The 14005-nt window shown below is 36.9% G+C and overlaps 1 protein-coding gene and 1 pseudogene across 13 annotated transcripts in view; one reads left to right on the forward strand and one right to left on the reverse strand.

Annotated features, from left to right (window-relative positions):
- NOL4 (nucleolar protein 4) overlaps window positions 1-14005 on the forward strand; it is a 422575-nt gene that overhangs the window by 241664 nt on the left and 166906 nt on the right. The window lies entirely within an intron of this gene.
- Window positions 12298-12835, reverse strand: LOC112835269 (glia maturation factor beta pseudogene; annotated as a pseudogene).

A 14005-nucleotide genomic window follows, 5' to 3' on the forward strand; every position in this document is an offset into this window, starting at 1 on the left:
TGTTGAGTTTGATAAGTTCTTTATAGATTTTGGATACTAGCCCTTTATCTGATATGTCATTTGCAAATATTTTCTCCCATTCTGTCAGTTGTCTTTTGGTTTTGTGGACTGTTTCTTTTGCTGTGCAAAAGCTTTTTATCTTGATGAAATCCCAATAGTTCATTTTTGCCCTGGCTTCCCGTGCCTTTGGTGAGGTTTCTAGGAAGAAGTTGCTGTGGCTGAGGTCGAAGAGGTTGCTACCTGTGTTCTCCTTTAGGATTTTGATGGACTCCTGTCTCACATTTAGGTCTTTCAACCATTTGGAGTCTATTTTTGTGTGTGGTGTAAGGAAATGGTCCAGTTTCATTCTTCTGCATGTGGCTGTCCAATTTGCCCAACACCATTTGTTGAAGAGACTGTCTTTTTTCCACTGGACAGTCTTTCCTGCTTTGTCAAAGTTAAGTTGACCATAGAGTTGAGGGTCCATTTCTGGGCTCTTGATTCTGTTCCATTGATCTATGTGTCTGTTTTTGTGCCAGTACCATACTGTCTTGATGATGACAGCTTTGTAATAGAGCTGGAAGTCCGGAATTGTGATGCCGCCAGCTTTGCTTTTCTTTTTCAAGATTCCTCTGGCTAATCGGGGTCTCTTCTGGTTCCATACAAATTTTAGGATTATTTGTTCCATTTCTTTGAAAAAAGTGGATGGTATTTTGATGGGGATTGCATTGAATGTGTAGATTACTCTAGGTAGCATTGACATCTTCACAATGTTGGTTCTTCCAATCCATGAGCATGGAACGTTTTTCCATTTCTTTGTGTCTTCTTCAATTTCTTTCATGAGTATTTTATAGTTTTCTGAGTACAGATCCTTTGCCTCTTTGGTTAAATTTATTCCTAGGTATCTTATGGTTTTGGGTGCAGTTGTGAATGGGATCGACTCCTTGATTTGTCTCTCTTCTGTCTTGTTGTTGGTGTATAGGAATGCCACTGATTTCTGTGCATTGATTTTATAGCCTGCTACTTGACTGAATTCCTGTATGAGTTCTAGCAGTTTTGGTGTGGAGTCTTTTGGGTTTTCCACATAAAGTATCATATCTTCTGCAAAGAGTGAGAGTTTGACTTCCTCCTTGCTGATTTGGATGCCTTTGATTTCTTTTTGTTGTCTGATTTCTGTGGCTAGGACTTCTAATGTGATGTTGAATAGAGGTGGTGATAGTGGACATCCCTGCCGCGTTCCTGACCTTAGGAGGAAAGCTCTCAGTTTTTCCCCACTGAGAATAATATTTGCTTTAGGTTTTTCACAGATGGCTTTTATGATATTGAGGTATGTACCCTCTATGCCTATACTCTGAAGAGTTTTGATCAAGAAAGGATGCTGTACTTTGTCAAATGCTTTTTCTGCATCTATTGAGAGGATCATATGATTCTTGTTCTTTCTTTTGTTAATGTATTGTATCACGTTGATTGATTTGTGGATGTTGAACCAGCCTTGCAGCCCAGGGATAAATCCCACTTGGTCGTGGTGAATAATCCTTTTCATGTACTGTTGGATCCTATTGGCTAGTATTTTGGTGAGAATTTTTGCATCCATATTCATCAAGGATATTGGTCTGTAATTCTCCTTTTTGATGGGATCTTTGTCTGGTTTGGGGATCAAGGTAATGGTGGCCTCATAAAATGAATTTGAAAGTTTTCCTTCCATTTCTATTTTTTGGAACAGTTTCAGGAGACTAGGTATTAATTCTTCTTTAAATGTCTGATAGAATTCCCCTGGGAAGCCATCTGGCCCTGGGCTTTTGTTTGTTGGGAGATTTTGGATGACTGCTTCAATTTCCTTAGTGGTTATAGGTCTGTTCAGGTTTTCTATTTCTTCTTGGTTCAGTTTTGGTAGTTGATACATCTCTAGGAATGCACCCATTTCTTCCAGGTTATCTAATTTGCTGGCATAGAGTTGCTCATAATATGTTCTTATAATTGTTTTTATTTCTTTGGTGTTGGTTGTGATCTCTCCTCTTTCATTCATGATTTTGTTGATTTGGGTCATTTCTCTTTTCTTTTTGATCAGTCTGGCCAGGGGTTTATCAATCTTGTTAATTCTTTCGAAGAACCAGCTCCTAGTTTCATTGATCTGTTCTACTGTTCTTTTGGTTTCTATTTCATTGATTTCTGCTCTGATCTTTATTATGTCTCTTCTCCTGCTGGGTTTAGGCTTTATTTGCTGTTCTTTCTCCAGCTCCTTTAGGTGTAGGGTTAGATTGTGTATTTGAGACCTTTCTTGTTTCTTGAGAAAGGCTTGTATTGCTATATACTTTCCTCTCAGGACTGCCTTTGCTGTATCCCAAAGATTTTGGACAGTTGTGTTTTCATTTTCATTGGTTTCCATGAAGTTTTTTAATTCTTCTTTAATTCCCTGGTTGACCCATTCATTCTTTAGTAGGATGCTCTTTAGCCTCCATTTATTTGAGTTCTTTCCTACTTTCCTCTTGTGATTGAGTTCTAGTTTCAAAGCATTGTGGTCTGAAAATATGCAGGGAATGATCCCAATCTTTTGGTACCGGTTGAGACCTGATTTGTGACCTAGGATGTAATCAATTCTGGAGAATGTTCCATGGGCACTAGAGAAGAATGTGTATTCCATTGCTTTGGGGTGGAATGTTCTGAATATGTCTGTGAAGTCCATTTGGTCCAGTGTGTCATTTAAAGTCTTTATTTCCCTGTTGATCTTTTGCTTAGATGATCTGTCCATTTCAGTCAGGGGGGTGTTAAAGTCCCTCACTATTATTGTATTGCAGTCAATGTGTTTCTTTGCTTTTGTTATTAATTGCCTTATATAATTGGCTGCTCCCATGTTAGGGGCATAGATATTTACAATTGTTAGATCTTCTTGTTGGATAGACCCTTTAAGTAGGATATAGTGTCCTTCCTCATCTCTTATTACAGTCTTTGTTTTAAAATCTAGTTTGTCTGATATAAGGATTGCCACCCCAGCTTTCTTTTGGTGTCCATTAGCATGGTAAATGGTTTTCCACCCCCTCACTTTCAATCTGGGGGTGTCTTTGGGTCTAAAATGAGTCTCTTGCAGACAGCATATGGATGGGTCTTGTTTTTTAATCCAATCTGATAGCCTGTGTCTTTTGATTGGGGCATTGAGCCCATTTACATTCAGGGTAACTATTGAAAGGTATGAATTTAGTGCCATTGTATTACCTGTAAGGTGACTGTTAACTGTCTGTTGTCTGTGTTCGTTTCTGCTCTTTGCTGCTTTTAGGTTCTCTCTTTGCTTAGAGGACCCCTCTCAATATTTCTTGGAGGGCTGGTTTCGTGTTTGCAAATTCCTTTAGTTTTTGTTTGTTCTGGAAGCTTTTTATCTCTCCTTCTATTTTCAGTGATAGCCTAGCTGGATATAGTATTCTTGGCTGCATATTTTTCTCGTTTAGTGCTCTGAAGATATCTTGCCAGTCCTTTCTGGCCTGCCACGTCTCTGTGGATAGGTCTGTTGCCAATCTAATGTTTCTACCATTGTAGGTTACATATCTCTTCTCCCGAGCTGCTTTCAGGATTTTCTCTTTGTCTCTGAGACTCGTAAGTTTTACTATTAGATGTCGCGGTGTTGACCTATTTTTATGGATTTTGAGAGGGGTTCTCTGTACCTCCTGGATTTTGATGCCTGTTTCCTTCCTCACATTAGGGAAGTTCTCTGCTATTATTTGCTCCAATATACCTTCTGCCCCTCTCTCTCTTTCTTCTTCTTCTGGGATCCCAATTATTCTAATGTTGTTTCGTCTTATCGAATCACTTATCTCTCGAATTCTGCCCTCGTGATCCTGTAGTTGTTTCTTCCTCTTTTTCTCAGCCTCTTTATTTTCCATCATTTGGTCTTCTATATCACTGATTCTCTCTTCTGCCTCATTTATCCTAGCAGTTAGTGCCCCCATTTTTGATTGCACCTCATCAAGAGCCTTTTTGATTTCGACTTGGTTAGATTTTAGTTCTTTTATTTCTCCAGAAAGGGTTTCTCTAATAACTTCCACGCTTTTTTCAAGCCCAGCTAGTATCTTTAAAGTCATGATTCTGAACTCTAGGTCCGACATCGTACTAATGTCCGTATTGAGTAGGTCCCTGGCTGACGGTACTACCTCTTGTTCTTTTTGCTGAGGTGATTTTTTCATCTTGTCATTTTGTCCAGAGGAGAATAGATGAATGAGAGAACAAAATGCTAACAGGTTTACAACGTCCCCAGCAAATATACTGTATACAAATCAGAAAAGACCTGAAACCAGGGGAAAAGAAAGGGAAAGAAAGAAAAAAAAAGATAAAAACAAAAACAGAACAATACAAAAAAAGCAGAATGTGATCAAATATGATCAGGCTAGTGCATAGATCAGTGCCACACACTAGATTTTGGGCATATTTTGGTCTGTTAGAAAAAAGTGCCTCCTAAAATCTTAAAGGAAGAAAGACATATATGTACAAAATAAGGGTTGATACAATGAAGGGATAGAAGATGATTGTAAAGATGAAAATTATAAAAGATTTTATAAAAGGACTTGATAAGATAAGAAGTTGTTTGAAAAAAGAAAGAAGATTTAAGAAAAAAAGAAAGAAAAAAGGGAGAGAATGTGATCAGGCAGGAGACTAGAACAGAACCATACACTAGTGATTTAGGGTATATTTTTATCTGTTAGAAGAAACTGTATCTCAAAATTTTAAAGAGAGAACAACTTATATATATATGCCAAAAATAAGGGTAACTACTATGAAGGGATAAAATATGACTCTAAAAATGAAAAATAAAAAATGTTTTTTTTTTTTTTAAAAAGAGATTATAAGAAGTTGGGTGAAAAAGGGAAAAAGAAAAAGAAAAAAAACAGTTAACAAAAATTAACTTTGATGAACTAATGAATCATGGTAAAAAAAAGCCATGAATTCTATGTGCAGTATTCCCCTAGCGCTGGAGTTCTCCTGTTCTCCTTGATCGGTAAACTTGGTCTTGGCTTGCTGGCTGTTCGTACTGATCTTCTGGGGGAGGGGCCAGTTGCTGTGGTTTCCAAATGTCTTTGTCGGAGGCGGAATTGCCCCGCCCTTGTTGGTCCGGGCTAAGCAAGCTGCGCGGGTTTGATCTCAGGAGCTTTTGTTCCCTTCAAGCTCTCCGTACAGCCTTGGAGGACCAGGGCAAAAATGGTTGCCTCCCAATCTCCACCCGGAGGAGCTGAGAACTCGGGGCTCCGCTCCTCAGTGCGCCCCCAGAGAAAAGCAGTCACTCCCTTGTCCCTGGTCTCCGGCCGCACTCCGTGCTCACCCGGCCTGTGACCGAGCGTTTGTATCTCTGGCACCTGACCCCGTGTGGAGTCTCCAAACCCAGCAGATCCCTGCGGTGCGTTCCCGCGCCGCTCCTCCCCGGGAAGGAAGGGGAGTCTCCCCAGATCTGCCGCCTGTTGGGTCCCTGCTGCAGGAGCAGTGGCCCGAGTGGGCTGCGGATCACAGTTTATAGCAACCCCAAGCTGAGAGCCCGCGCCTCAGCTCCGTCTCTGCAGCCGGCTTCCCTGCTCCGATACCTGGGAGCTCTGGCGCACTCAGGCTCCCCCGGTCTTTCTGTGACCCCAAGGGTCCTGAGACCCCACTGTCCCGCGAGGGTTCCACCCCCGCTTAGCCACTGGAGCGACGTCCCTCAGCGGAGCCGACTTCTAAAAGGTCCGATTTTGTGCTCTGCGGCTCTATCACTTGCCAGAAGCGGCCGGCAGAGGCCCCTCCCCCGCCGTCTATCCTCCCGCCTCGGATTCACTTCTCCGCACGTCCTACCTTCCAGTAAGTGGTCGCTTCTCTGTTCAGATAGTTGTTGCTACTCTCCTCTTTGATCTCCTGTTGAGTTCGTAGGTGTTCAGAATGGTTTGATCCCTATTCAGCTGAATTCCTGAGACCAGACGAAATCTAGGTCTCCTACTTCTCCGCCATCTTGCTCCCGTTGTTTCTGAATTCACTCTTTAGTTCTAATAGAGTTTTAAGGGATTCCTTAGAAATTTCTACATACAAAAGCATTTCAATTGCAAATAGGGATAGATTTACCTCTTCCTTTCTAATTCTAGGTGCCATAATTTCTTTTTCTTATAAAATTGCTGTAGCTAGAACCACCTGTACACTTTTGAATAGACGTGACAAGAGTGTAGGTCCTTGTTTTGGTCCTTATCACTGATGAAGGCGTCCAGTCTTTTACCATTAATTGAGGTGTTAACTGTGGGTTTTTGTAGATGTCTCTTCTGAGGTTGGTGAAGTTCCCTTCCCTACTTTGTTGAATTTTTCTCATGAAAGAGTGTGGTCTTTGTCAAATGTTTTTATGGGTGTCTGTTGAGTTGATTATCTGTTTTTTGTTTCTTATTTTATTGATATGATTAATTACTTTTCAGATGTTAAGCCAACTTTGTATTTCTGAGATAAATTCCAGTAGATCGTGGTATATAATTTTACTTACATGTTCCTGGATTTGGTTTGCTAGTATTTTGTTGAGGATGTTTGTATTCATATTCATAAGATATCAGCTGTAATTTTCATTTCTTGTGTTATCTTTGCCTGGCATTCAGACCAGGGTAATACAGGCCTCATAGGAAGAATTGGGAAGTGAAGCCATATGAGCATGGGCTTTCCTTTATGGTAGTTTTGATTGCTAATTCAATATCTTTACCTTTTATAGGTCTATTCATATTGCTTATCCTTGAGTCAATTTAAGTAGTTTGTATATTTCTAGGACTTTGTCCATTTCACCTAAGTAATTTGTAGGCATATAATTATTTAGAGTATTCATTTTATCTTTTATTTCTGTAAGGTCAGTAGTGGTGACCCCTGCTGCATTTATGTCTTATCATTTGAGTCTTCTCTCCTTTTTTCTTTATCAATCTAGGTAATGGGTTCTCAATTATGTTCTTTTTCAAAGAACCTCTTGGTTTCATTCATTTTGTCTATTGTTTGACTATTCTCTATTTCATCAGTCTCCACTCTAATTATTGTTATTTACTTCCTTTCCCTTGAATTACGTTTTGTCTTTTTTTCCCAGTGCCTTAAGATGGAAAATTAGGTTATTGATTAGAGATCTTTATTCTTTTTTAAAATGTAAGTGTTTAAAGCTGTAAATTTCTTTCAACACTGCTGTTTTAGCTGCATACCATAAGTTTGGGTATGTTGTGTCTTCATTTTAATTCACCTAAAAATATTTTCTAATTTCCCTTTGATTACTTCTTTTACCAGTTGGTTATTTAGAAGCATATTGTTTAATCTCAATATATTTGTGAGTTTACCAAATTTCTTTCTTTTGTTGATTTCTAATTTCATTCCATGAAGGTCAGAGAAAATACATTTTTACTCTGTCAGTCTTTCTGCATTTATGGATATTTGTTTTATGGACTAGCATATGGTCTGTTTTGGAGAATGAGCCATGTGCACTTGAGAAGAATATATATACTGCTGTTGTTTGGTGAACTGTATTCTATTGATGTCTATTATATCTAGTTGGTTTATAGGGTTGTTCAAGTCTTCTATTTCCTTGTTGATCTTCTGCTTAGTTGTTCTACCTATTTTACTGGAAGTGAGGTACTGAAATCTCCAACTATTATCCAGCTATTATTGTTGAATTGTCTTTATCTCCCTTCATTGTTGTCACTTCTTCCTTCATGTACACTGGTGCTCTGTTATTAGGCTCACATATTTTATGATTGTTATATCTTCCTGATGGATTGACCCTTTTATCGTTATAAAATGCCTCTCATTTACACTGGTAGCATTTTTGTTTTAAAGTCTATTTTGTCTGATGTTAGTATACTCACTCCAGCTTTTTTGTGGTTGTTGTTTGCATAATATATTATTTTCCATTCTTGCAACCTCTTTCTATCTTTGGATTTAAAATGTGTGTCTTTTAACAAAAATTAAAAATTAAATGTGTCTCTTTTAAATAGCATATAGTTGTATCTTACTTTGTTTTTTGTTTTTATCCAGTCTGATAATCTCTTTTTTTTATGTTAACATTTTATTTAAACCAGTACAAGCACCGTGCTTAACAGAAGACTGTCCAAAAGAAACATGCAATATGAACTAGTAGAGACTGAAATCACAGCTTAAGAAGTTGTGCCAGTTGCTGAGTTTGTTAAATGATGACAGGGAACTGTTAAAATTCACAAGATGAAACCATTAATGTTTCAAGCCTCCTGAATGAGATTATATTGGACCATCTAGATTATGGGAACTGCCCTGGCAAGTTAGTGATCTCAAACAATATTCAAGTAATATATGTGTATGAACTATATTCCAAAAAGCAAGAAAACACAGTTTCTATCATAACCCTAACATAGTTGTTCTGAATATTACAGGAACATGGTCACTGATTTGAAATGCCAAATGTCATAACAAGAAACAAATTTCTCAAGAATAGTCAAATTGGGGCCGTTAGTGTTAAGTGTCCTAAAAAGATTTATATTCTTCTAGAAATACAAAATAAGATTTGTCCAGAAATGTTTGAGACACTTCTTCACATAAGTTGTAAAGGCTCAAATTCTACAGATTCCGGTATTATCAGTCTACTGAACAAATAGGGAAAGCGACCATACTAAGAATATTTGAATTGATAGAATACAAGTTAGTCTCTACTTCCACCAAATAGCAGCATTTAAACTCTCATGAGAATATCTATTCATCACTAGTCCACATTATGGATAAATGACATTGCTCAAGTTTTAAAGTAGTCCAAACATTTTTTTAAGTATACCTTCCTTACTATCTATATAGGTGGGGAATAAAGACAGCCCAATTTAATTTTGCAACAAATTCCTCTAACTGGAAATTTTTAGTTAAAGTGTCATACCAGGATACAGTTTATGACTACATTTGACTCCTGAAAATAGATAAAAGGGGAGAGAAAAGTGCAGACAGACATTTTGCTACAAAGGTTATTTAGTAACAGTAATAAAAAATTTAGCAACACCCTCTTAAACAGGAGTATGTTTAACTGCACTAGCCATTTAGTAAACTTTTTAGAAATAGGCAATTTGAACATTTATTTTAGAAGTCAATTAAACAAAAAACGGTCTAACAGCCTTTCTCTTAACATGGTTGCTTCAATATCAGAACAAAGCGAAGACTATTCAAAACTCTGACATTTTGGAATTTCAGCATAGTAACCTGAGAACAGTTTCCTTCATATGTCATTTATGTTGCCACAGAAACCATACTAAAAGCATGCTGGAATTACTAGTTGGCTCTATTGTGACAACATTGGATTCTGTGCAGAACTTATGCAAGGTCAACAATTTCAAAGCTAAGGCTGACTTAGAAGACCATGAAGGAGGTTCCCAGGAAAAAAGCTGATGCCAAAAGGGAAAGATTAAGATATGAATGGGAATGACTGCACCAGAAAGCTGTGGAATGTAAAAACTGGAATTATCCAATCTGGAGTTACTATTTGAGAGGAGGCAGAAAAAGAGAGCAAATTGAATATATACTTGAAAAGAACAATGCAAAATTTGATTACATGGGAGGGAAATTTATATAAAACTCTGAGAACACTCTAGAGCATAGGATTTTTAAGTCTCCCTATAGGACTGAGGGAGTCAAAACATGTTCTACTGATTCCCCAATCATAAACTATTGTCTTGCAAAATACATGCTATTGATAAGGAGTCAAACAAGCTCAAAAAACATGATTTCTCACAGCTCTTTGTCCCTGTTAGAGAACAGGGGAACTAAGTTCTGTTTATGGAAGTCAGTATCATCTGACAATATGGAGGACTTTCAAATTTAAAAACAAAACAAAACAACTAAAACATGCAAGATAAAATAAGGAACCTCATAAAAAAATACCTTCTTGCAGCACTAGTTTCCCTTATTGCTGCAAACATGGTGAAATGAAATCTCATTTCCTTCATTTAAAAACATTAAAAACACTCTCCGTTCACTTGGGTTATATCTGCATTTCCACAGAATTATAAGCATTATTCTCCAATATCAAAATAGCTGTTTAAAGAATTCGTAAGCTTCCTGGGTTTGAAGTTCTCTCTGGAAATTGGAATAAAAAGTCCTTCCCATTCATTAACCAAAACAAATGCCCACTCTAGCACTTCCTCATTTCCAACTAACTTCCTATTGCTTCCTGTTTTTTAGATCAGTGAAGCCAAACAGTGTTGGCCACAGGAGATTCAATATTGTGAAAATTCCAACTATCTCTACCTCTTTATTAGTGTCGGCACAGAAAGCTCAAAAAAATGCAAAGAATATATAAATGAAAAATACGCCAACATAAAATAATGTCTTTCTAGTTTTGAAATGACTAAGATATTCTTTTTTTTATTATGTTAGTCACCATACATTACATCATTAGTTTTTTTTTAATAATTTTTATTGTTATGTTAATCACCATACATTACATCATTAGTTTTTGATGTAGTGTTCCATGATTCATTGTTTGCGTATAACACCCAGTGCTCTATTCAGTACATGCCCTCTTTAATACCCATCACCAGGCTAACCCATCCTCCCACCCCTCTCCCCTCTAGAACCCTCAGTTTGTTTCTCAGAGTCCATAGTCTCTCATGGTTCATCTCCCCCTCCGAATTCCCCCCTTCATTTTTCCCTTCCTACTATCTTCTTTCTTTTTTTTATTTTAACATATAATGTATTATTTGTTTCAGAGGTACAGGTCTGTGATTCAACAGTCTTACACAATTCACAGCGCTCACCGTAGCACATACCCTCCCCAATGTCTATCACCCAGCCACCCCATCCCTCCCACCCCCCACCACTCCAGCAACCCTCAGTTTGTTTCCTGAGATTAGGAATTCCTTATATCAGTGAGATCATATGAGACGTGTCTTTCTCTGATTGACTTATTTCGCCCAGCATAATACCCTCCAGTTCCAACCACATTGTTGCAAATGGCAAGATTTCATTCCTTTTGATGGCTGCATATTATTCCATTGTATATATATACCACATCTTCATCCATTCATCTGTCGATGGACATCTTAGCTGTTTCCATAGTTTGGCTATTGTAGACATTGCTTCTATAAACATCGGGGTGCACGTACCCCGTTGGATCACTACATTTGTATCTTTGACTAAGATAGTCTTAATATAAGAATTTGCTCACCAAATTTGGTTAGTCTTTACAGTCTCAAGACCTTTTGTCAAAGTAATGGTAAACAGTTACTTATATGTTGTTCTTAAAGTACACTATATATTAGAATCCTTGCTTTATGATGGATGTCCAGTTCGGAATATCTTCTGACATTTAGGATATAAGATGCAATTTCTTTTAATGTGTTAATGTTATTAACTCTGGCCAAGGTTTTAAGATAAGTAATTTTTCTTATGGCACAAAGGTAATCATAAATACACCCCAAATTATAATTTTCAACTGCCATATATTCACCAATGCAAGCAGATAGTTGGAATTTTTGAAGTTGATTTTATTACAAATTTCAGATACACACATTAGAAAATTGTTTTACTTGGACCCTTTACAAATATATTAATTTCACCAAATCTGGAATACTGGCAGTGTAAAAGTCTTAAACTAACTTTAAAGCTAACAAATCAAAGGCACAGTATTAACACATTTAAAATAACTTGTATTCACAGGACAACATCAAGAGGTGCTTTATAAATAAAGTGTTATTAACCTAGATCCAAAACTATCTAGCTATGACACAACCAGGAATGAAGCCCTTGATTAGTTCCAACCTATCAGTTTCTAAGACTAAGATGTTATTTCCTGTAAGAAGAAAACATAATAGTCATAACTACTATAAAATCTAACTCCCAGACCTTAAGAATGAATAACTGATGAACAAAGTTTCTGGACTTGATTAAAAAGATATAGGAAACCAAAGAAGGTACGGAATTGGTGACAAGTGTACTTGTAATGCAACTTACACTACAGTAAATTATTTTTCATGGCTCTAAATTGGGTCATTCAAGTCTTTTACCCCAAATAAATTTTAAAGATTTGACAAGTGATAATATGCTATTTTCATATATAAACTGCTAATATCCAGTATTTGTCAAAAGGAGGCAACTGTTGTCTATCACAATCTAATACCCACTTTCCAATGGTGTCTGTAAATAGTAACAAGTTCTGAACTGTAAGTTATAGAAATCAGTCACAAGAGTACAAAAGTCCCTGGAGAGAAGTAGTCCCCCTAACAATTACAAATATAAGGAAACACTTCACAAAGTTTCATTACTATGAAGATGATTTTCCCTTTGTTCAAACTTCGAACAAATGAAGAATTTTTCTTTACTGCAGGAAACCAACTGTAAGTAGCTATATTTTTAGGCATAAGTATTTATGTCTGGTTCCAGTATGGTCAGGTTAATACATAAATACTTTAGAAACACAGTTCACATTAGTGGAAAAATCCAAGTTTCTCACGTAACCACTCTTCAGTTAGGTCTTCGGTATTTCTTATTTCAAATACCTTGGTTAGTTCAGCTGTTTGGACTAGCTTATTCTTACTCCCAGCATACATCATCTGTTGTTCAGGCTTACATGCAACAGGACTGGAGAAAGTAAAGCACAGAGGATATGAAACTCTTCCATCTTCATGTTGGTATTTATAACTATACACAATGAAGTGAGGTTATCATTCAGGCAGTTCATCTTTAAGTTCATCCAGTGAAATGCCCTCAAACCCTTCATCCAGTACCACCAGGTGTTTATCCTTATCAATTTTCATTATAATGGCAGCATTGTTCATTTCTTTGCGAAAACGAAACTTTCTCACCTTTTCCACTAAATCTTCAGCGACATCACAAACCACCAAAGACTCACCCATATTCTTTCCAGCCATCAGCAGCTCCTCACCTTCCCTCGGGCCCCTTTGAGCAATCTCTGTCTTTTAATTGGATTATTTAATACATTCACATTTAATGTTGTTATTGATATTGTTGGATCTATATCTGCCATTTTGCCTTTTGTTTTCTACATGTCTCATGTCTTTTTTGTTCTATTTCTCCTTTACTCTTTTCTTTTGCTTTGAATAAATATTTTTAATGTAGCATTTTAACTTCTTTAATGGTTTTTTTTTCTTTTTTGAATTATTTCCTTAGTGGTTGTTCCAGGTCCTATCATGTATCTTAATTTCCAGTGAGAAACAGAAATAGTACTTCTATATAGCTCTTTTCCTTTTTTTTTTGTAATATTATTGTTACATTATATCCATAAATATTACAATACATTGTTATAATTATTACCTTACATAATCTTATCACTTTTAAAGAATATGAGCAAGGAAAAGAAAACCAGTATATATACTTTTTTCTATATTTACCTCATTTATCATTTCTGGCTCTCTTCCTTTGTTCCTCTGGGCTCAAGTCTGATGTCAAGTCTGGTGTCATTTTCCTTAACCTAGTAGAGCTTTGCTCCCATCCATCTCCTTTGTGCTATTACAGGTATTCCCTCCTTTTTGAAAGTTTGCCTTGTACCATTCCTTTTCATGAAAGGCCTATATTAGTACCTCTTTCACTAACTGAAAGAAACCTAAAGAGAATTTTCTCTTTTGTGTAAAAAGGTAAAAAGTGGAAATAGCATTCCGCATTTGTTTATAGCAAGCTGTGATAGAGGCAGCACACACCCTGAGTAGCAAGAGTGCACTACCAAGCTCCTTTCCTGGGAACTACACTCAGCATCTCAGCATCATGCCATCATAGCTTTGAACTCTGGGAACATGTGTGCTTTATCTTGATTTTTTATTCATTCTGAAATAAATCATTTTTAATTCCTATGAGCTCTCATCATATCTTTTAGGTTAAGTGTATATATGACCAAGATACAGTACAGAGAGGATAGGAGAGCTAGGTCAAACTGAACTTCACAGAAAGTCAACATTTCTCCTCATTACCTCTGTGGGTCACATTCTGTAGAGAAAGAGCATTGCTTTTATCAGCAATATTTTGTAGGGCTAATCATTTATGAAAAAAAAACAAGAAAACTAAACAAATATGAGGTTAAGTGGAATTATTAAACTGTGAAATGAATTTTTAGGGC

Source organism: Callorhinus ursinus, unplaced genomic scaffold, assembly GCF_003265705.2.
Source record: "Callorhinus ursinus isolate GAN/ISIS: 27379988/994484 unplaced genomic scaffold, GSC_fseal_2.0 scaffold11, whole genome shotgun sequence".
Taxonomy (NCBI): domain Eukaryota; kingdom Metazoa; phylum Chordata; class Mammalia; order Carnivora; family Otariidae; genus Callorhinus; species Callorhinus ursinus.